We start from the raw sequence: 24670 nt of genomic DNA, 5'->3' as shown, positions 1-24670 counted from the left end.
TTTGATTCTACCGATATTTTTGAAAATAAAAGTAATATCTTGAGTTAAATATGGATGGGCATAAAAAGTACACCCTTAGTAAAACTTATTAAAGGTTTCTGTATAATTTCTTGTTGTTAGGAACATAATCCATGTAATTATCAACGTATAATTACATAATCGACATAATTATCCGCCAATGAGGAGGCTGAAAGGAAAAATGTGGAGAAAATGAACAAATCTGAATTACTGGCTTTTACTGGTATGTTAATTTTGATGTACATGGTAATTTTGTTGTAAGGTTTGTAAATTGTTTATATTAATATTTAAGAAGATGCTGTGTTTATTGATCGTAAGATTCTTAAGTTTAATCCATTTCCAATAACTCTCAATAAATATATTAGCTATTTTCGAGGTGGACATTTTTTACCCACCCTTGGGCGTCCATGGAACCTAAAAAAGGTTGGGCGTTTAAGGGTTAAGAATTTACTTTTAACACGTAATATCATACAATATTTTTTCTACGTTCAATTTTTTTTATTTTACACACAACTTTATTTTACATACAATATTTTTAAATTGCGCAAATTGTACTATTAATGTTAATAAATGAAATATAAATATTTTGACGTTTGCTTTCAAAATTTGACATTTCACTTTTAACTGTAGTGCCTTAAAAATTTTAATGCACCCAGTGCTTTAAAGTGACATTATTAAGGCTCCTATGGAGTGCAAAAATTGCATTTTTAACACGTTTGTAGAAAAAAATTTTTAAAATATTTATTAGTTTTTTTTCAGGATTCGAAAAGAGTGGACCGTGGTGATATTTTCCAAATCGAACATTCGCTATCTTTGTCATAAAACGCACTGAGTCGAATAGAATATGGTGACAAGACAGAGAAAATTTTTAATATTTGACATGGCATCGGGAATATTTTGAGTTGTTGATTTAATAATATTGATAGTGTATTTAATAGATATTTGATTTAAGACGTGAACTTAATAAAAAGTTATTTATTGCTTATTATTGATGGAATATCCAAGCAGAGAATACACCAGGATATATTCTGTGATCCAAGTATTTTGTTGTTAAAGATGTTTTAAGTCGTAAGCGTTCCATAGTAACCATATATTATTAAAAAATTACTTTATTACTTTTACTTTTTTCTAGAATGAGTATTAGTTTTTGTTGTACAGTATGTAAATTATTACAATCACTGAATACGTAGCTATTGAAAAAATTATCAGTAGTAATTGCACAATAGCTCTAAAATTCTATATTAATTTTAAAGCTCGACTGCGATTTGTTGCGATTATTTCATGAATAAAACTGTTGAACTGATGAACAAAATTTTATTGTAATTTATTTATGTAAGTACAAATTAGTACAATTAAACACACAGTTGTTATAAATATTTGACGGTTGCAAGTCATGACTTTTATAATTTTTAAAATATTAATTGTCATTAATGTCACTGAATGTATTTTTTCATAGCAACGAAGGGCATCAAATTGAAAATAATGCCACAGTGTTTCGAAAATTTGTTGTCTAACAATAGACACGAGAGCCCGCAGGGCTCGAGTGGCTATTGCCCAATGACAACTAATATGGGTAAAAGTGAAGCAAAGTTTTCTTATTTTATTCTTACTGTTGTGTGATACTCGCAAGATTATTTTTTAATACGTATATTATAAATATTTTCTTAAATGTGATAGTTGTCAAAACTAGGAAACTGGTTGCCATTAAACAGAAACAAAAAAATTATATCGGTAATTTTCTACAGTAGATAATTCTCAGTAGTAATTGCACAAGAGCTCTAAAATTATATATTCATTTTAGAGTTCGAGTGCAATTTGTTGCGATTATTTCATGAATAAAACTGTTCAAACCCAAAATTTTATTGTAATTTATTTATGTAAGTACAAATTAGTACAATTAAACACAAAGTTTTTATAAAGATTTTACGATTGAAAGTCATCACTTTTATAATTTTTAAAACATTAATTGTCATTAATATTACTGAATGTATTTTTTCGTAGCAACGAAGGGCATCTGACGTAATATACTTAACGACGGGCAATTATCAAAAATTATCGATTTAATTCAGATTTCTGTAGCTTTCTATTGGTCAGAATCTCCTATGAATGAAATAATCAGTATATTTTTAATCTGATTGGACAGATTTAAACACGTGATTAAATATCTTACTATACGATTGGAAGTTAAAATGTTCAAAAAATAATCAGTTTAATTTTTATTTCTGCCGCTTTCTATTGGTCAGAATCTAATATGAATGAAATAATCATATTAATCAACTGAATTAATAATATTACACAAGTAACAGTTATCCAAGAACATTCAAAAGCCATCTCTTTAAAGTTAATGATGACATTGTCAAATAGTAATGTTTACATATCCATACCAGTGAGAATTTTACTACACGAAATTTGCCCTGTAAAGAGAGAAAAAGTAGGGATAGCCGTAAAATATTTGCGCCTACACTCTTAAATACCAATATCTGAATCACGATAAAAATATAATACAAACATGTATTTTATATTTCTTTGCATAAATTCAATATATTCTAATTTTTGCACTCTGCTTGTAGTCTTTCAATTCTTTTTACCATATTCGCGTAGTATAAGTAGGTTTATGGCTCTTCACTTGGCACTTGGCACTTAGTTTATGGCACATTGTTGGACAGCTCTTTAAAACAATATAATATACACACGTACTTAGGTACTCTTTCTGTATAAATGTGGTATTTTTACCACTTTCATTATTATATTAAACGCACCATCCAACTTGCTTGTGTTCACTCCGAATGTTTTACACATTATTCCTTTTGCATTCTTATAAATTATTAAGATTTTTCATGATTTGTAGTACTTGAGTAAGGTACCAAGTTTATCGCAATCATGTTTTCACGTTACTGTTTAGGTGCTTCTAAAATTAATTTCTACTTTTTTTTTTCTCTGATTCTGGCATTGGTTTAGAACTAGAACCTTTAGCCACGTAATTGTATAACTTATAACTAAGTCAGGGGAGTAATGTGTAGTGTGTGTGTTGAGTAAGTGTCTTGTTACTTTGCAAAGTCGACGTCATTGTCTTTGCAAAGAGACGCTAATTGTTTCCGAACGTCTGCGGTCCCTCCGGTGAGTACCGATCCCACAAGGACAGAACTTCGTTTCAAAGGTAGGCGCTCTTACCACTGCGCCACAGAGGGAGTTAATTTCTACTTATTTCTTAAAGATGTTCCATGTATGTTTTTATCTTGAATATTATTGGCAAAATATTTCTTCAAAATTTATTAACACTACCTTTCATATTCTGAATTATTTTCTTCTTCTATTTTTGCTATTGTACATAACTATTTTATATTATTACCAAAAGAAATTACATTTTGGTACATGACGGGAGGACAGAATGTGATTACTAGTGGCTAAATTACATTGGTATTACCGGTACAAACCAATTATCCTCGTTGTTTGCAATATAAGCCTATACACGGTTAAATATATTCGACAACGTACGGTTAACCGATTATACTCAAAGAGAATGTTGAAACATAAAAACTTTAGTATATACCCGGTCGATATTTGAACTAAAACAAAATTAGAGCGGGATTGAAAAAGTTTTTAACAGTAACTAAATTGTATTTTTAATATAATTTATTCTAATATCAAACTTAAATCCATCTTGAAACACTGCTCATGAGGAAATTTAATTAAAACCTAAAGTTATTACAGGTAATTGGGTAAAGGAATAAATATATTTTACAATTTGAATAATCAATTCAATATTTTCGAGCAAATAGGATATCTTAAATAACGACAAATTTGTTGATACAAAATAAGGATATAGCTGAAAATAAACCAAAGTAAAATACCAAAGTAGTTTTTGAGGCTAGAGCCCTATGTCGGTTCGATAACTTTACTTAATGCTGTAATATGCAGACTCCGCTTCATGTTTATTACCGTACCCGTATATATCCTGAAGGTGATTAAGTACTTTATTACCCACTAATGTATAAGTACTCTTAATGGGGCCTTGTTATGCAAAAAGCAACCAACCCACATTTTTGAGGAAAACAAGATAATGTCACATATCGATTTAAAAATGTGTATTCTACATTGTGTAAAAAGCAACCAAGCCATTCTAAATATTAAACCATGAAAAATACTACTCCAAATTATTTCTGTTTAATAATAGTTCACTTAAGATTTCGCATAAGACAACCAACCCACTTGGATTGTTTGTGTATATCACTGGACTGAACATATTATTACATTGCACTGTCGAAAAGTACCAGCCAAGTGGGTTGATATTTATGCCGATTACGGTTCCTGGAATGTTGCATCTTTTTGTTTTTACGTGTAGGTACTGACCAATATTAGTTCGTGCTTAATAAAATATTTGTTGTGTTATATCTATTATATTATAAAGTAATCTTTGAATCTTTAATGCGAAAAATATGTTTAAATCAAGAACTGCTAAAATAATTAAAGCGGCTCGCGAAATTGCAGAAAATGGTAAGTTTTAGGATTAAGGCTATGTTTATCTTACTTTTTAAATATCATGGTTTTATTATTATATTATTTTATTATATTATTATTATTATATTATTAAATCAAGAACTGCTAAAATAATTAAAGCGGCTCGCGAAATTGCAGAAAATGGTAAGTTTTAGGATTAAGGCTATGTTTATCTTACGTTTTAAATATTATGGTTTTATTATTATATTATTTTATTATATTATTATTATTATATTATTAAATCAAGAACTGCTAAAATAATTAAAGCGGCTCGCGAAATTGCAGAAAATGGTAAGTTTTAGGATTAAGGCTATGTTTATCTTACTTTTTAAATATTACGGTTTGTTGTTTTGACTGATTATCGCATATTTTTTATTTGTATTGATATTATGTTTAATATTAGAAATTCCACTGTATGGTATTACTGAGTTGACTGAAATTATTCGGTTTTATTCATGGATTTTGTGGGTTGGTTGGATTTTGCAAATTGCATTTTATTAGATATATTTCCAACAGCAAAAAGAAACCAACGCTCAATATGGCTATTTTTTTTTTAAATTTATTAGGATAATTTTGATACTACACTGATAAAATTGCTCTAAAATTAAGCTATTGATTAGTGAAGTTATCGTTTAAAAAAATACGACGGAAAATTAAATATTTAGAAAAACATAAAAAGTTAATTTTCTCTTAATTTACAAATTGAGGGTTGGTTGCTTTTTGTTTAACATGGCCCAATGGTGGTTACCATAAAAGAAACATAATGATCGCAATAACAATCAATTTGAGCATAGCGCGAGGTGATTTGTATTAAGTAATTTTTTATCTTAAGGGTAAAAACATGCCGAAGATATATAGATGAGCGAGGTGTAGGTCGCGATCGCGGTCGAGGTTTACATCGATGACGGACAGAACATACCAAAGATACTTTCCGTATCCTGTTTTGGCATCGACATCGCTGTAAACCGCGATGCAAGGTTGCGAGGGTGAACGGGTGACACATCCTTGGTATGTGCGATCTCATAAGAAAATGAAGGTTTCTTTTGATATCAATGTAGCGACCGCGATGTTTTTACCCTTAGGCATGTATAATGGTGCGTTCATATCGGAGACAATCGCATCGTATCCTAGCCTAGAGCAAAGTATCTTACTCTTCATTTTCGTGAACGCTCGCATTTAAAATAATGCATTTATTTTACCTGGCGATCGATAACCTGGTACGAGCCATACTAGGGACCGAGGGTCGGCGCCTCGTTGTGAGCGCTCACTATACTGCTATACCCTATACCAGTTCAAAACCTATGGTTTCACCAAGCAAGAGTTAACAAATAAAGAGAAATCGAACAGTATAAATAAAGTATTACCTCACTACATAAACACGGTCCATTTGATGATGTGTTGTAGTTAGCGATGATGGATCGTCAAAGGCTAGTGGAAGACACCCTTGATCACAAATTACCCGGTCCTTCAGGTTAAAGGTTTAAACGTTGGACTGGTTCTCCAGTGCACGTCAAAATTTTTAATACACCAAAAACTTTAGACAAAGTCTCTGACTTTTAGATGGATTTTTAAGGAAACATACAAAACTAAAAAAAAAAAACAGTAACAAATATTGGTACATGGAATTTACGGGGAATAAAACAATATACATATTGCAACCAATATACAACAAATAAAAATGGACATAATAGCACTAACTGAAACAATTAAAAAAGGAACCGGTACTGATAAAATAGAAAATTACATACAATACATATGTACACTTGAAAGATTCTAAAGGTGCCCGTGGAGGATGGCGTCTATGCGCAGTATTATAATCGGTGTATGAGACAGAAAGTATTCGAAATAATGAAATGAGAAATCATATAGAATTTGTTATTTCGTTCTTTCAAATACTTTTTCTCTCTTACACCCACTATAATACTGCGTATAGACGCCATTTCCCACCGGTACCTTTAAATCTTTCAACTGAAGTTGAAAGATTGTGCTCTATCTACTGAAGTCTCCAAAGCAAAAGAGCTGCCAAGAGAATATAGCTACTGATAAATAAACAACTTAAGAACAATATCACAGTCTGGGAAAGAATTAGTAGTACTATCTTCTTCTTCTTCTTGCAGTACCGTCTCCTATCGGAGGTTGGCTACCAACACAGCAATCTCAACTTTGTTGGCTGCAGCTCTGAACAACTGTATTGAATTACACCCATCATACCACTCCCTTAAATTTCGCAACCAGGAAATACTCCTATGTCCCACATTTCTCTTTCCCGAGATTTTTCCTTAAATTATAAGTCTTAGCAGAGATACTTTCTCCTCTCATTATGTGGTCTAGATATTCCAGTTTTTTCGTTTGTGTGGACGACTTCACATTCTTTACCCATCTTCAGCAATTCATCTTGATTTGTTAGTCTCTCTGTCCATGGTATTTTCCACATTCTCCTGTAGCACCACATCTCGAATGCCTTAATGTTTTGATGTTTATCTTTTTCAGTGTCCAAGCTTCCATGCCGTACAGCAGAACGGAGAAAACATAGCACCTTAATATTCTCGTTCTTAAGTTTATATTTATGTCCCGGATGCATAGGAACATTTTCACTTTGAAAAATGATTGTCTCGCTATCTCTATTCGCCTCTTAATTTCTCTGATCTGGTTATTAGTATCAGTAAACCAAACCCCTAAATATTTGTAGGACGTAATTCTTTCAATTGGCTGATTATTTATGGTTAAATTCACATTGGTGTATAGCTTCTTTGTTACAATCATGAATTTAGTCTTTTTGATGTTCAGTTTTAGACCATACTTATTGGTATGAGTATTTATGCCGATAATAATCAATCAAGGTGCAGGATGATTTCTCTAGCATAATCGAAGATTCATTGAACAAAAAAAAACAGAGAAGTGACTATGGTAGCAGCTTATAGTAGTAGAAAGGCTTCTAGACGTCAGAAAACTGCAAATTAGTACGATTTAAAAAATCAGCAATGGATTCTAGAACTTCAAGGACATACATCGATATACATGGTTTCAGCCGACACATATCCTTAAATCAATCATTGATTATACAGGGTGATTGGTTAGTAGGGTTAGCTCCGCTATAGTAATAGATAGCAATAAAATTTAATAACAAAAATTTTAACCACTTTTGAGCTTCACATTACAAAATTAGTTAAAATGGTACAGGGTGTTCGATAACACAGTGGCAGACTAAACTTATGTTTTTTTAAACGGAACACCCTATATTTTATTTTAAATTCGAAATTCTGCTAACTTCTCCATCACAAAAATATAAAGGTTTGTTATGTTATACAGGGTATTTACAAAGTTATAACCCATTTTATATGAAAATCGTAACAAGTTCAACTCCCTGTATAAATTTTAAATGGAACACCATGTATTTTATATCACTAGTAAAAAGTACCATTACCGTACTTTAATTTTTAGATAACATTCGCTATGTCTAAATTTATTAGTTTTCGAGATATTTTCATTTTTCAATGGACCAGTAGCGTGGCCACCCAAATCACCAGAATGTAATAAACTGGACTGATTTTTTTGGGGTTACGTTAATAATGAAGTTTATAAAATACCTCCAACAACAAGGGATGAGATGATAAATAGAATACAAAGTGTATTTCGATGTGTTAATTTATAAATGCTCCGTAGAGTAAGTAGCTCATTCAATGATCGTTTTTAGGCGTACATAAATGTCTTAGGAGATATATTTTGAACACCTTATGTAATTAAATATTAAAAATATTTTATTAAAAGTAGCTTCTAATTTTTTCAAACATGTTTTTTTGCAAAATGTATTACTGATAAATTATGTTTCGTTCTTTATTTGTTACATTGTTAAATTTACATACAAAAGTAGTGTTTAATTGTCTTCACAAAATATTGTATTTTGTGTTTGTGTGTTTTTTTGTAAAATTTATTACTAATTTTCTTTGTTTATTTGTTGCATTTACATAAAAAGATAGTTTTTAATTGTTTAAAAATGTTGCATGTAGTGGTTGTGTTTTTGTTTGTAAAATGTATTACTAATAAATTATTTTTATTTCTTTATTTGCTACAGTGTTACATTGATTACCAGATTGATAATCGGTAATCTTCAATTGTCAATTCAGTCATGGCTTACTTAAAATTTAGATAAATTTAAACACCTAAAATAATTTGCTCTGCAAAATGAAAATATCTCGAAAACTAATAAATTTGGGTATAGGGAATGTTATACAAAAATTAAAGTACGTTAATATTACTTTTCAATAATGATATAAAATACAGGATGTTCCATTTAACATTACTGAGAAAATAATGTACTTGCGTTTTGACTCACCCTGTATTTGATATAAAGAAAATTAGCAATATCAATAGTTCTGAAAAATTTTGACAGTAAATAAAAAAATATGGCGTTAATAGACCGTTGCTGTTGTGCTTATTTTTATTTATACAGGGAGTTGAACTTGTTACGATTTTCATAAAAAATTGGTTATAACTTTGTAAATACCCTGTATAACATTACAAACCTTTATATTTTTGTAATGGAGAAGTTAACAGGATTTCGAATATAAAATAAAATATAGTGTTCCATTAAAAAAAAAAAAACAAAAGTTAGGTGTGTCACTGTGTTATCGAACACCCTGTAACATTCTAACTAATTTTGTAATGTGAAGCTCAAAAGTGGCTAAAAGTTTTGTTATAACCTTTTATTGGCATCTATTACTATAGCGGAGCTATTGAGCTTTATCCTACTAATCAATCACCCTGTATTATTATCAGTACACATAAATCTTTGTTGTAGTAAAATGATGTACAAAATCGGATCATTAACTAGAAAGAACTAAAATTTTATTCCCCCTTAAACAAATACATAAAGACTACCACCTAGGAAACAAAGAACATTTTCATCTGCTGGAAACACCATTTTACAACTTCAATAGTTTTAGAGGTAATATTATTAAAATATGGTTAGTTTTTAGACCAATACCGTTCCTTGCCACTAGAATACAGCAAGGATAATTTCCTATGCTAAGAAATGAAAAGTTAGGTTGCTTATAGGATTTAATGTTAAATTCCACTAACCATGGACAGTAATATCCCTAATAGCACAAGGACGTCCAATGGACGTCCATTGGACGTCCTTCACGGACTTTAGGGACGTCCATTGGACGTCTGTTTTCGTCCGAGGAACGTCCTTTATACGTCCTATTTTGGTCCAAATGTCGCGCTACCGAACGTCCATTGGACGTCCATCTAAGGTCCGAGGGGACGTATATTGGACCTTAATCGGACGTAATTTGGACCTTGATCGGACGTCCTAGGGGACGTAAATTGGACCTTAATCGGACATAAATTGGACCTTAATCGGACATAAATTGGACCTTAATCGGACGTAAATTGGACCTTAATCGGACATAAATTGGACCTTAATCGGACGTAAATTGGACCTTAATCGGACGTAAATTGGACCTTGATAGGACGTAAATTGGACCTTAATGGGACGTAAATGGGACCTTAATCGGACGTAAATTGGACCTTAACCGGACGTAAATTGGACTTTAATAGGACGTAAATTGGACCTTAATCGGACGTAAATGGGACCTTAATCGGACGTAAATTGGACCTTAATCGGACGTAAATTGGACTTTAATCGGACGTAAATTGGACCTTAATAGGACGTAAATTGGACCTTAATCGGACGTAAATGGGACCTTAATCGGACGTAAATTAGACCTTAATCGGAAGTAAATTGGACCTTAACCGGACGTTCTAGGGGACGTGAATTGGACCTTAACAGGACGTCCAATTTTGGTCCAAATGCCACGTTGCCAAACGCCCAATGGAGGTCCACTTAACATCCGAAGGGACGTTCGGTGGACGTCAATTGGGCCTTCATAGGACGTCCCAGTTTGGTCCAATGTCTTGCTGCCGAACATCCATCTAATGTCGTGGGAAATAAAAAATATATTTTTTAAGGAACTTATATTACATCTTATATTAAATTACAATTATTGGATATTACATTATTTACATTAAATTACAATACACTTCTCCAAGAAATTAACGCACCACCTTAAATATGGGGTATTTTTGATGTCTCGTATTTCCTAAACCTGTTGTTTCATCTAAGTGATTTTTTTATAATATTATAGCCTAGGCTATAGGTTACCTCCTTAAGCTTGTCATGCACAGGGAGCTATGCTGTAATATATGTACATTATATCATATCGCTCTCTATAGTAATGAGTGAGCCTGCAGACAGAAAACAAATGGTTCCATATGTGCAGGCTCACTCATTACTATAGAGTGCGATGTGATATAATATATATTACAGTATAGCTCCCCGTGCATGACAAGCATAAGGAGGTACTTAACCTATAGCCTAGGGCCTAGGCTAGAATATTATAAAAAAATCACTTAGATGCAACAACAGGTTTAGGAAATTCGAGACATCAAAAATGCCCAATTTTTAAGGTGGTGCGTAATCGGCTGTATATACAGGGTGTAACAAAAATACACGTCATAAATTAAATCACATATTCTGGGACCAAAAATAGTTTGAATGAACCTAACTTACCTTAGTACAAATATGCACATAAAAAAAGTTACAGCCCTTTGAAATTACAAAATGAAAATTGATTTTTTCGATTATATCGAAAACTATTAGCGATTTTTTATTGAAAATGGACATGTGGCAGTATTATGTCAGGAATATCTTAAAGAAAAATTATGGTGAAATTTGTGCACCCCATAAAAATTTTATGGGGGTTTTGATCCCTTAGATCCTCCCAAACTTTTGTGTATGTTCCAATTCAATTTTATTATTGTGGTACCATTAGTTAAATTCAATATTTTTGTTTCTTAGTATTTTTCAGATAAGGCAGTTTTTATCGAGTTGCGACTTCTTTTTTAACATGTCTACATAAAAATTTTATGGGGGTTTTGTTCCTTTAAACCCCCCAAATGTTTGTGTACGTTCCAATTAAACTATTACTGAGGTACCATTAGTTAAACAGAATGTTTTTAAAACTTTTTTGCCTCTTGGTATTTTTTCGATAAGGCACATTTTATCGAGATCTGGCTTCTTTTTTAATATGGTTCAAAATATCCCTAAAAATGTAAAGCATAAATAAGTCTGCATATTATTACCAAGTCTCCATAATCGTACTTAACCATATACAAATATGTGGTGGATTTGACAAATATTCAAAATATTTCGATAAAAATTGACTTTTCGAAAAAATAATAAGAGGCAAAAAAGTTTTTAAAACGTTGTGTTTAAATGGTACTACAATAATAATTAAATTGAAACGTGCACAAAAGTTTGGGGGGGTTTAAAGGAACAAAACCCCCATAAAATTTTTATGGGGTGTCCAAATTTTACTATAGTTTTTTCGTAAGATACTGCTGCCATAATAATGCCACATGTCCATTTTCAATAAAAAATCTCTAATAGTTTTCGATATATTGGAAAAAATCACTTCATCTTGTAACTTCAAATGAGTGATAAAGGCACAGAGACTTAGATGGCGAGGTCACATTGAAAGGATGCCAAACACGAGGACTCCAAAAATGGTACTAAACTACACTACAGCTTCAAGAAAGAGAAGAGGAAGGCCGAAAAATAGATGGAAGCAAGAGGTCGAAAAAGATTTGGAAAGAATGGTGCTACAGGGTCAGAAAAGAAAAATGAATAACAGGAAGGAATGGAGAAAAATCACATATCAAGCCAGAGAAGATCTCAGTACATAAAGAAACGTGAAAATAAAGAAAAAAAACAAACTTTTCAAGCCATGGGCCTCTAAGACCCTTGGTGCTATTATATATATATATATAACTTCAAAGGGCTGTAACTTTTCTTGTGTGCACATTTGTACTAAGGTAAGTTAGGTCCAATCAAACTATTTTTGGTCCCAGAATATGTGATTAAATTTATGACCTGTATTTTTGTTACACCCTGTATATATCTACATACTTCGTCTAATTTACTAACTGTTGCGCGTCATCCGCGTCGTAGCCTGTGAGGTCGCATGATACCAACACGAAATATTTAGGCGGTAGGTGTGTTCTTTTTTAGAATTACTTTGCCGAGTACACTGGAATTACAGCCACTAGACATATTTTATTATATACGCGTAGAAATAATATTTGAAGATTTCTATTAATGTTAACCTAAAGAAATACACAATAATATGTTTCATTTAATTTGTATAAATGGATTATAAAGCGTTTTTATTAAGCAGATTTGTTCGTATCACACTGTAACTGTAATCGAACGAAGGTGACATTTTAGAATAAATTGGTAACATTTATTTGACAGTTACGGTGATGACACTTCATATTTGTTTATATTCTTTACTATAAGTATCTGTTTTATTTATTATATTTACTGTTTTTATTATTTACTTTACTATAAAAAGATCCTCTACTATAAAAATATAAATTTCACCTAATTTTATAACGACTTGGAATAATCGAGGTATCTGACAACTTTTTTAGTTGTTATTGTAGACATACTTATACAAAGAAACCTACCGGCTTTTTGCCAAGAGTTCGGAGCCGTTTTTTAATTATTAACAATGCAGTGCAAAAACTCTTGCACTGCAAATCTTAAAAGATTATAACTTAATTCTTGTTCTCTATTTCTTAAGTTTTTACTTATTTACATTGAATATTAATTTGTTTTGTTGTATAATCCACGTTTACAATAATTATGTGACATATTTGATTTAAAATGGATTCAGGATCTTTTTATACTTTGGCAACTATGTCAACTCTGGCGTAGATAATGACGTGCAACAGTAAGTAAATTAGATGGACTGTAGGTTATATTTGGTTCTTGGGACATCAAAGTATATTTTTTAGACATTCTTAGTCACTGATGTGACATACCTCCGATTTGTTTTTTCATGAGTTTTGTAAGAGAGACTAAAAACTTTTTTTATAGTCACCTCCTGTTTGCATATATTTTTTGACATATTTTGTAGTAAATTCAACTATCTATTTACTACAAAACATGTCAAAATTTACATGTGAGAGCAGATGATCCTAAAAATGGTTTTTCGTCTCCTACAAAATTCATGAAAAAGCAGATAGGAGAATTATTGTACATTACAATTCTCTGATGTTTGGGAAAAAGGGCTTAAGTCAGAATTGCACATCGATAATGTTTTGATGATTTCTACAGTACTGTAGTAGATTCTACTGTACATACAGTTTACATCTACAACAGTTTTTTTCTGGTCCAGAAATCATCAAAACATTATCAATGTGCAATTCTGACTTAAGTCCTTTTTGCCAAACATAAAAAAACAATCTGGTCATAACTGACCAATGAGCAATTTTAATTTAACCTAAATTACTACTGTTTCTTAAAATGAAGAGCTTATCCCATAGCGTCTCTTATCTAATGTAACAAGATCGTGCACTATTCTAACATATACAGGCACAGCACACAAGCACTATGCTCCGTTTTTCACTATCACCTATCACTCAAACTAGTTCAAAAGGATTTGTCCTCTTCAATCTTCTAGTTTGCCCAGTAGTATCGAGGAGCTGGATTTCCTCGATATTCTTGAACTTATGAAGTTGATGCTCGTGACCCTGCTATCTTCTTGATATTTGTTGATAAAGTAATAACTTATTATGCATGGACAATGTGGACTTTAAAAATTGAATGGGTTGCATATGTGAGTCCATATTAAATATAGTAATGAAACACAGACCTACTCACAATCATTTAATTATACTTTGACGACCGGTTTCGATCTCTACAATATACAGATCATCTTCAGGTCGGCGTTACAAGTAGTTAAATGCTACAATAAGAGAAAACTTGTGTTAGAACAGTGTCTGATTAAAGAGATGTTAATAGAAAGCCAAATTTAAAAAATTTTAAAAAAATTTATAAAATTTTTTAAATTTGGCTTTCTATTAACATCTCTTCAATCAGACACTGTTCTAACACAAGTTTTCTCTTATTGTAGCATTTAACTACTTGTAACGCCGACCTGAAGATGATCTGTAAATTGTAGAGATCGAAACCGGTCGTCAAAGTATAATTAAATGATTGTGAGTAGGTCTGTGTTTCATTAGTATATTTACTATATTTAATGTGGACTTTCTTCCAACTAGCCAATACACTTTTTATATCTCTCTTTTGCCTTTCATAGCCACAAGGCTATACATTTCCTTCTTGGTTTTTTTTTGTAGGCCACTTTCAGCTGATTCTAAAAAAAATTAAAATGAACGGTAATTTTTCTATTCTTTACAATTAAAAATCAAAAGAAATAGGTACCTATTTACAGGTAATAATATGCATGTATAAATGATTCGTTTCATAAAGAATAAAGAAAATTGAAAACGGATTTTATAATACTTACAAAATTGGTTAAACAAGAAATCTAGCCAGAGCCCAGAGCAAAAACTAGCAGACAGTACAGCAAAAAAGCCACTAATTTCCATTTCCCACACCCCCTTATCGATGCATTTTTTCCAATCAAAATTTTTACTTTACTAAATTTTTAGGTTATCGGTTATGTTATGAAAATGAAATGTGATGACTGATGACCAATGACCACGAGACGCTACATAGATACTCGCGCGGCAAATTTGAAAATGAACGCAAATTGAACAGTACAATAAATGGCCTCTCTTAAAATCTTGTAATGGAAAATTTTACCCCTCCAGGAAGACATTGTACTATGTTCATAGAATATCTTGTGGTAACTTTCCACCCATAATTTAATCAGATAGATGTTCACGGAATAGAACGGTAGTACCTACATTCCTGGAATGTTTTGTGTTGTTAGGATTAAACTTTTATTTTATTTATTCTTGAATATTACCTATTGTTAAACATTGTAACCAATAATTTACAAATAAGATTTTCATTACATTACATAAAATCAAAAACATTTTTTGGATATTAAACTATATAGTTTGTTTATAATTGTAATAATTGTATATACAATTTTGAATTAAGATTTAATCTTTTCGATTTAAACTACAGTAAAACCTGTGTTACCGGCCCCCTGCAAACACCGGCCACCTGTACTAACGGTCAGTTTAAAAATTCCCCAAACCAATTACAGTAAAACCTGTCAGTAACGGCCACTAAAAATGAAAAAGCTATTGGCCGATATAGAAAGGTGACCGGTATTGCCAGTTTTTGTAGTCTAGATATAATTGGTTTGGGGAATATTTAAACTGGCCGTTAGTACAGGTGGCCGATTTTATCAGGTGGCCAGTAACACAAGTTTTACTGTATATCTAGACTACAAAAACTGGCAATAACGGCCACCTTTCTATATCGGCCAATAGTTCTTTCATTTTAGTGGCCGTTACTGACAGGTTTGACTGTATTTCATTAACGTAAAGTTAACGCGTAAGTTAATATTTTATTGAATTATTTTGCTATTTGATCCCGTAATTGGTATAATGTGTCCAATATAATATATAAGCGTTCATAAAACGTCCGTATTTCGTCCAGTATGGACGTCCAAAGGACGTTCAACGTCGGACGTCCAAAGGACGTCCATATTTATTCCGTCCGAAGGACGTCCAACGTCGGACGTCCAAAGGACGTCCATATTTATTCCTTCCGAAGGACGTCCAAAATGGGACGTCCAAAGGACGTCCGTTTATAGTCCATGGACGTAAGGACCAAAAATGGACCTATTTTGGACGTCCAAAGGACGTCGTGTGCTATTAGGGATTATATGGGGTGTCCCAAAAGTAGCGGAACGGTCGAATATTTCGCGAAATAAACATCGTATCGAAAAATTGAAAAATATGTGTTCAATAATTTTCAAAAATCTATCCAGAGATACCAAACACGATCCCCCACTCCAACCCCTGGAGGTGGGTTAAGGGGTAATTTTAAACTTTTAAATAGAGACCCCCAGTTTTTATTGCCAATCTGGATTCCTTACATAAAAGTAAGCAATTTTTATTCAAAACATTTTTTCAAATTTTGGATAGATGGCGCCCTAATCGGAAATAACAATTTATCGTGATACCATATAATATGTAAATTATAGAAACGGTCTAATATCTCGAGAAATAAACTTCCAAATGAAAAACCAAAAAATACGTATTTAATATTTTTCAAAAATCTATCGAAGAATCATACCAAACACGACCCCTCCACTCCACATCCTGGAGGTGGGGTGACGTAACTCTAAAATCTTAAATAGGAACCCCCATTTTTTTATTGTAGATCTGGAATCGTCATGAAAAATTAAGCAACATTTATTCGAAACATTTTTTAGAATTGTTGATAGATGGGGCTATAATTGGAAAAATATGGTTTACTAGCGCCATCTATCAACAATTCCAAAAAATATTTCGAATAAATGTTGCTTAATTTTTCATGGCGAATCCAAATCTGCAATAAAAATGGGGGTTCCTATTTAAGATTTTAGCGTTATTTTAGAGTAACCCCCACCCCACCTCCAGGTTGTGGAGTAGAGGGGTCGTGTTTGATATCATTGGATAGATTTTTGAAAAATATTAAATACGTATTTTTGGGTTTTTCATTTGGAAATGTATTTCTCGAGATATTAGACCGTTTCTATAATTTACATAATATATGGTATCACGATAAATAATTTTTTGCGATTATGGCGCCATATATCCAGAATTTGAAAAAATGGCTTGAACAAAACATTGCTTACTTTTATATAAGGAACCCAAATCGGCAATAAAAACTGGGAGTCTCCATTCTGTATATTAAAGTTCATGTGACCCTCTGGCTTAAGTCTGGTGTTAAGGCTTACAGTCACGCAAGCGCCTGAAAGGAGATGGGATTGATGGCTTAACATGCCCTTCGAAGCATGGTGGCATGTAGTACAATTTTTAGAAATGGAAAATTCGATGTTGGTGCCAAGGATTGAACTCGTACACTCCGGCCTTGAATGCCAGTACCTTAGCCTCTGAGGTACAGAACAGCCGTCACTAAATGACCTAAAATACTAACTGAATATAAATTGAAATCTCAGAAAATACACACTACTTGCATTTCACTCAGGGATTGATATGAAGTTGGTTAAAGTTGATATCAAACATCTTTCCCCTATAGACAATGTGGAGACGTGCTATTCGCTGTGTGCAAGTACTTGGGGGGGGGATACGAGAAACGATCGTGCGCGTATAGCGGACAAATCTTGCAACTTTCTTTATATACATTATTTCTTAAATAATTTATATTGTTCGTTGAAATTCTCAAATTGACGTATATGTCATACCTACTGTCATCGAATAAAATGGTATTTCGCAAATTATGTGTTATAAATCGTAAAAATTATATGTTTGCTCCACGATATTGATATGGTATAAAATTATTAAAGTGAATTTAATTAATGGTATTTTGCTTGTAGTGCAATGTTTACCTTTTAATAACATAACCTCAATCTTACTTTTTCTTCTTATTATTTTTTGGGCTATGGCCTTGACAATAATTATCCAGTAACCAGGACTAATATTATTGGCCAATTTAATTTAAAGTGCTAAAAATATCGCCGAGCTATGAAACCAAGTGTCGCTTTTCCGAACTTGCACGGTCCCAATAAATTTAAGTACCTTACTGGAAAATTAAGCACTGCAACCATATTGGAATACTGCATCCGTTATTTTTGTATCAGTTTATAACATGATCTCCTTGTGGTGTCTACTAAATAGATGCCACATATTCTTTTATTATGTAAGGATACTCTTTTAAATATCCCCTTACATGTTTTTTGCCCTAAAGCAGCAAATTTATTAAAATCATTTATATCTTGCAGGTTTCTGGTGTTTATGAAAACTGTCACAAATGATTCTTAGTATCATCTTAGTATTTTTTTAAGGAAACTATATCTTCTATAAAGTTTCATTTGCTGACGATATTATTACGATTATTTCATTCATAGGAGATTCTGACCAATAGAAAGCTACAGAAATCTGAATTAAATCGATAATTTTTGATAATCTCCCGTCGTTAAGTATATTACGTCAGATGCCCTTCGCTGCTACGAAAAAATACATTCAGTGACATTAATGACAATTAATGTTTTACAAATTATAAAAGTGATGACTTTCAATCGTCAAATATTTATAAAAACTGTGTGTTTAATGGTACTTACATAAATAAATTACAATAAAATTTTGGTTTTGAACAGTTTTATTCATGAAATAATGGCAACAAATTGCACTCGACCTCTGAAATTAATATAGAATTTTTGCTCTCGTGACACCTTGGCATAATTTCACTCGCCTTCGGCTCGTGAAATTAAAACTGTCAAAGTGTCACTCGGGAAAAATTCAATAATTTCAGAGCTCTTGTGCAATTACTACAGATAATTATTGAAATGTAAAATATAGACGGTATAGGAAAGATAACATGAAAGTTGGTAGAAGACTCTAAAATTTTGGGGGTAAATTTTTACCCCAATGTATGTTTTTATTTAATAAATTCAGAAATATTTTCAATTTTAAACTCATTATTTTTTTATTTGACTTTATCATCATTCTAGATACCCATATATATTTTGTAAGTATTAAAAAAATTATTTATATTTTACAAGAAAAATAGTTATTTATGAAACAGTTAGTGAAGTATGCTTTTTGCGAACGCACGCGATGTTTAGAGCACGAGCGACAACGGAGCGAGTGCTATACATCGCGTAAGTTCGCAAAAAGTACTTCACGCAAAGTTTCTTACAATATTTTATCTACGATAAATAAATAAAACAACTGTAACACTTCATCACTGGAATTCATTTCTATTCTACAATTTTTAGAACTTTGACATTTAAAAATTCTAATTTCTTTCAAACCACAAAACTGTCAAAATTTTTGTTGTAATTTATTTCTCATCATGTTATCACCATGACAACGCGAAAGTTAAGGATATTTGATTATATGAAATTGTGTCAAAAACAGTGCAAAAAAGTAAATCCCATTTAAAATACATTGTTACTTCACGCACACTTTAAATCCTTCACGCACTGCTATCTATAATGACAGTTTTCACAAACTAAAAACTTATACATAATATTATGACATACAGTAGATAACACAAATTTTCTGAATTTGGGGTCAAAGACGAACTCAATTGAATTTCCATGTTTCAATTTTATATTAAGTAAGTACCGTCTATTATGTGGAATTGTTTGTAAGAAACATTCCAATATTAAAAAAAAAAATGTTTTTCTACGGCCGTGCTAAAAGAGCCACTTTCAAGCACTCATTTCGTTTCCGAAATTGCACTTTCCCACACGGCGTGCGGGAAAGTAAAATACAGTGATGAACGTGCTAATAACCGGCAAAATAGCACAAAAGATCGAAAACATATTAAATATGTGAGATAAAAAGAAATAAAACTAGTAGAGTTGTTAAATTTAGTGATAGTAACATATAAATTGACATTATATTAATTGTTTTCCACCTTTAGACGTATAAGAGAAGTATGTCAGCTAAAACTGTCACTGTGACAGTGGCATTTCTCAAATTCATTCGATACGTCTAAAGGTGGGAAACAATCAATATAATGTCAATCTATAAGTTACTATCGCTAAATTTAACACCTCCACTAGGTTCATTTTTTTATCTCACAGCTTAATATGTTTTCCATCTTTTGCGTTATTTTGCCGGTTATTAGTGTGCTCATCACTGTATATTATAATACATGCAATAAACTAATATTTAGATATTATTTACTAATTTATATTAAATTTATCTTATTGTGTTCATGTTTTAAGGAAATTAGCGCGATTATTTCATTCATAGGAGATTCTGACCAATAGAAAGCTACAGAAATAAAAATTAAACTGATAATTTTTGAAAATATCCCGTCGTCAAGTATATTACGTCAGATGCCCTTCGTTGCTACGAAACAATACATTCAGTGACATTAATGACAATTAATGTTTTAAAAATTATAAAAGTGATGACTTTCAACCGTCAAATATTTATAACAACTGTGTGTTTAATTGTACTAATTTGTACTTACATAAATAAATTACAATAAATTTTTGGTTTTGAACAGTTTTATTTATGAAATAATCGCAACAAATTGCACTCGATCTCTAAAATTATTATCGAATTTTTGCCCTCGTGACACTTTGACATAATTTCACTCCCTTCGGGTCGTGAAATTCAAACTGTCAAAGTGTCACTCGGAAAAAATTCGATAATTTTAGAGCTCTTCTGCAATTACTACTGATACTTCCATGAAATAAAATAATTTTGACATAATATTTAAAAGTCACATCAGTAGACATTAGGTTAGTTCTAGCATCCGTTTCAAACGGTTTGAAACCATCAGCGAATAGTGGACCAGCGCGAGTAGAGGGGATAGCACTGGTGACTGTATTATGTTCTCTCACTGACCAACTGTTGCTGACGGTTTCTAACTAGTTTGACTGTTTGTTAGAACAAACCTAATTACAATGGTTTTGGATTGTCGTCATGGAAACCAATATCGTCGTCGTGGTAACCCATTATATTGAAAGTTTGGTTTTAAGAACGTTGTCAAAGAATTAATTTGTGTATTTTCACTTCTAAATAAACATTAATATAATGATATTGATTGTGGCTTTTTTTCAAACGCACGGCCCTAGAAAAAATATTTTTTCCTAACTCATGCGGAAAGTGTCTTCCCCGCATTCGACTGCTTGCCCGAACTCCGCTATCGCGTCTTTCGGGTCAACGACAGCCTCGTGCGTGAAAGTATCACTTTCCGCACTAGTTAGGAAAATAACTATTGTTAAACCTGTGGCGACGTAAATTAGTGTATACCTTAAAATTTACTAGTTGTATGTTCAGAATGATGATTCCTGTTTTTGTTCAATTGTAATTAAAATATGTTTTGCTAATGTTTATTTATCATGTATTGATACAATACTAACACTAAAATTACGACTACATTATTTTATTTCTTACAACTTAATCGTAAAGATCTTAATCTCCTTTTTGACTGGGTGTCATTTTTGACCCCCGTTGGTCATCCGTGTAACAAAAAAAGGATTGATATCGGAAGGTTAAATAAAATATGGTTATTTACTGGTGTAAGTTACAGGGTGTTTTATGTCAAAATTTTAGAACTATTCTTTCCTTACTTGGCAGAAAGTGTAGGTACTATACACCCTACGAAATAAAAACGTTTTCTGGCTATTACCAGCGTTGTACGACAGGGGACAGTGAATGAACGACTCTTCTCAAATTCTACGTCACTCTAACACTTTCTATGTAAATAACATACTCTTCACTGGTAACGATAAAGTTATTAGTAGACTTAGGCAAATATGCAAATTGCATATTTTGCATATTATGCATAAAAAATGCAAAAATGTCCAATTTTGCATATTTTTAAATAAGTGTGCATAAAATGCATATAATTTGAAATTTTTGTTGTAACCATTCATCTCCTTTTATGTTCATGTAACAAATGGCAAGGAAATCTCCATAGCGATACATTTTTGGCGAAGTAACGTAAGTGACATTTAAAAAAATCATGTTTTTCCATTAAACTAACGCTATTATTGTTCAGAAGGCACTGCCAAAGTGTAGTAAGCCTATACATAATAATATATTATGTTTAAAGTATTTCTAGGCTTACTACACTTTGGCAGTACCTTTCTAAACAATAATAGTGTTAGTTGGAAAAACATGATTTTCGCCAAAAATGTAACTTACGTTACTTTGCCAAAAATGTATCGATATTTTTAATTTTGTTTTATAATCTCGTGGTATCGGAATGTAGTAACTATTAAAAGATAGCGGCTTATAAATAGTTTTGTCATTGATACAAGGGTTCCAAATTCTGCCAGTTTATATCTCTAGGTAAAAATTTTTATTTTGACGGTCCATTTTACACGGTCTGAACAGCATTTGATAATTTATTACTACAATTCAAATTAATATCATTTATTTGTTAAAATACCTAAATATTTAATTACATAAGCTTAGTTTGTAAAATACATAGATACATGTTAATTAATACAACATGTGAAGATATTGTGACTGGTTTAAATGCAGTTCTATAGAACTCTTCAGAGCAGCAGTAGATAGAGTAAAGATAGTGATGATGATATGCAACCTCCGATTAGGTACTTAAAGAAAAAGAAGAAGATATTGTAAATATGTTTTTAAATAAAAAAAATATTGTAAATATTTTTTTTCGTGCATATTTTCTAAATAAACCTGCATATTTTTGGGTAAAATACTGCATATTTATGCGCATAATGTCATACCTTTTTATTTGCATATTTGCCTAAGTCTAGTTATTAGTTTTCGAGATATTTGAATTAAAAATGTAAGGGCACAGTTATTTGGATTAATGTGTTGTGCCGCTTAATTTTTAATTTCAAATATCTCGAAAACTAATGATTTTATCGAATACAATGAATAATATTACCTATATACTCTTCAGTCTTAATGATAAAAGTATTAGCTTTTAAGATATTTGAAGTTTAAAATTAAGCGGCACAATACATTAATCAAAATATCTGTGCCGTTAAATGTTTAACTTCAAATTTCTCAAAAACTAATGACTTTATCGTTACCAGTAAAGAGTATGTTATTTACGTAAAGAGTATTTCAGAATCCATAAACTGCGCTAATATGGCAATTCTGCCAGTGGCTTAGAATTTGAGAAGGGTCAACCATTTACTGTCCCCTGTCGTGCGATTCTGGTAATAGCCAGAAACGTTTATTTAACATAATATCATAGAGTGTAGAATACCTACACTTTCTACCAAGCATGAAAATGATGCGTTGAATAGTTATAAAATAAAACACCCTGTAAAGCAGTAAGGAGCCATATTTTTTTAAAGTGATTTAGGTTAAATTTTAATATTTTAAGGTCTAGAATCTACAACTCAGAGATTTGACAGTCTTAATTAAACACCCTGTATAATCCAAAAGTGACAAACCAAACACCTGTATAAAAGTTGCTATGAATAATACCGGAAAAACAACAGAGTAAAACACAGTAACTTTATTACAGAAGACAAGAAAGGATTTTAATAGCCATGAAAGCAGATATTAAAAATACATAGTAGTCTAAGTCCTGCATGCAGTAGAAAATGTACCTTCCGCTGCAGAAAATACGTACTAAAATTATTCTATTATTCTAAACAACGAGTTTGCTGCAATATAGAAATTCACAACTAATGCGGAAATAGAAGTAATCTGCTTGTGAAATGAATTTGTTCGTGTGTAGAACTCCGTAGAAATAACACGTTTTATTCATTACTTTTTATTATTAGGTATATTCAAGCTTTTGTCAATTTTTCTGTATAAGCAAGGTTAAAGTAATCTAACAGTTAATTAATTTAATCTATTACATACTTGATAACCGTTTAGAATATGATTTGATCTATTTTAGAATAAAATTATGTTTATTCAGTTTATTATTAAAATACAGTATCGGAAATTGTAACTAATTTGATTTAATTTATAATTTATATCAGAACTACATTTTAACTGAGTAATATTCTAAAAATTGTGCCACGTTGACGACACACATAACGTTTTAACTTGAAATGTTCCATAATAGGGGAGTCAATAGAGATTTTGACTTCGGAAAAAATCAAACAAGATAGAACTTTGTGTAATTTGAATAAGAAATGTTTAATAAACAACATATCAAAAAGTTCTACTACAGAAGTTGGTGCTTCATTTTGTATTAAACAAATGAACTGCGAAATTAGTTGTTTTAAATAACTCCGGAAATATAAATCTTGGAAAAAACTGACTTAAGCATTGAAAAATTCCAAAAATTTTACAAAAAAAATTATATAAAGATTTTTCTAAAATTAACTCTATGTAATCTAATTAATAACACCCTTCTCACACACATTGGCGCACTGTAAACTAGCGTTCGGCGAAGTGTACGGTTGAGTTATTTTAATATATTTCTTTAGCTTATGAGTCAAATGAAATTGTACCAATTGGGCATGAAAGAAGAACAATAATTAAGCTATCTTATGGTTATAAAATACGGTTATAAAATATGGTTAACAAATAAAACGTATGGGTATAAATACCGTGTGGGCGTAAATTGAGACTTACATGAATTTTGTTTAAAATGTGTTACTAATACAATTTTACCTATAAGACTCTCAAATTTGCACAACTTACCTTTCAATCATCTTACTAAACAATATTTAAAAAA

The sequence above is a fragment of the Diabrotica virgifera genome, chromosome 2 (genome assembly GCF_917563875.1).
Source record: "Diabrotica virgifera virgifera chromosome 2, PGI_DIABVI_V3a".
Taxonomy (NCBI): domain Eukaryota; kingdom Metazoa; phylum Arthropoda; class Insecta; order Coleoptera; family Chrysomelidae; genus Diabrotica; species Diabrotica virgifera.
This window is presented reverse-complemented; position numbering follows the sequence as displayed.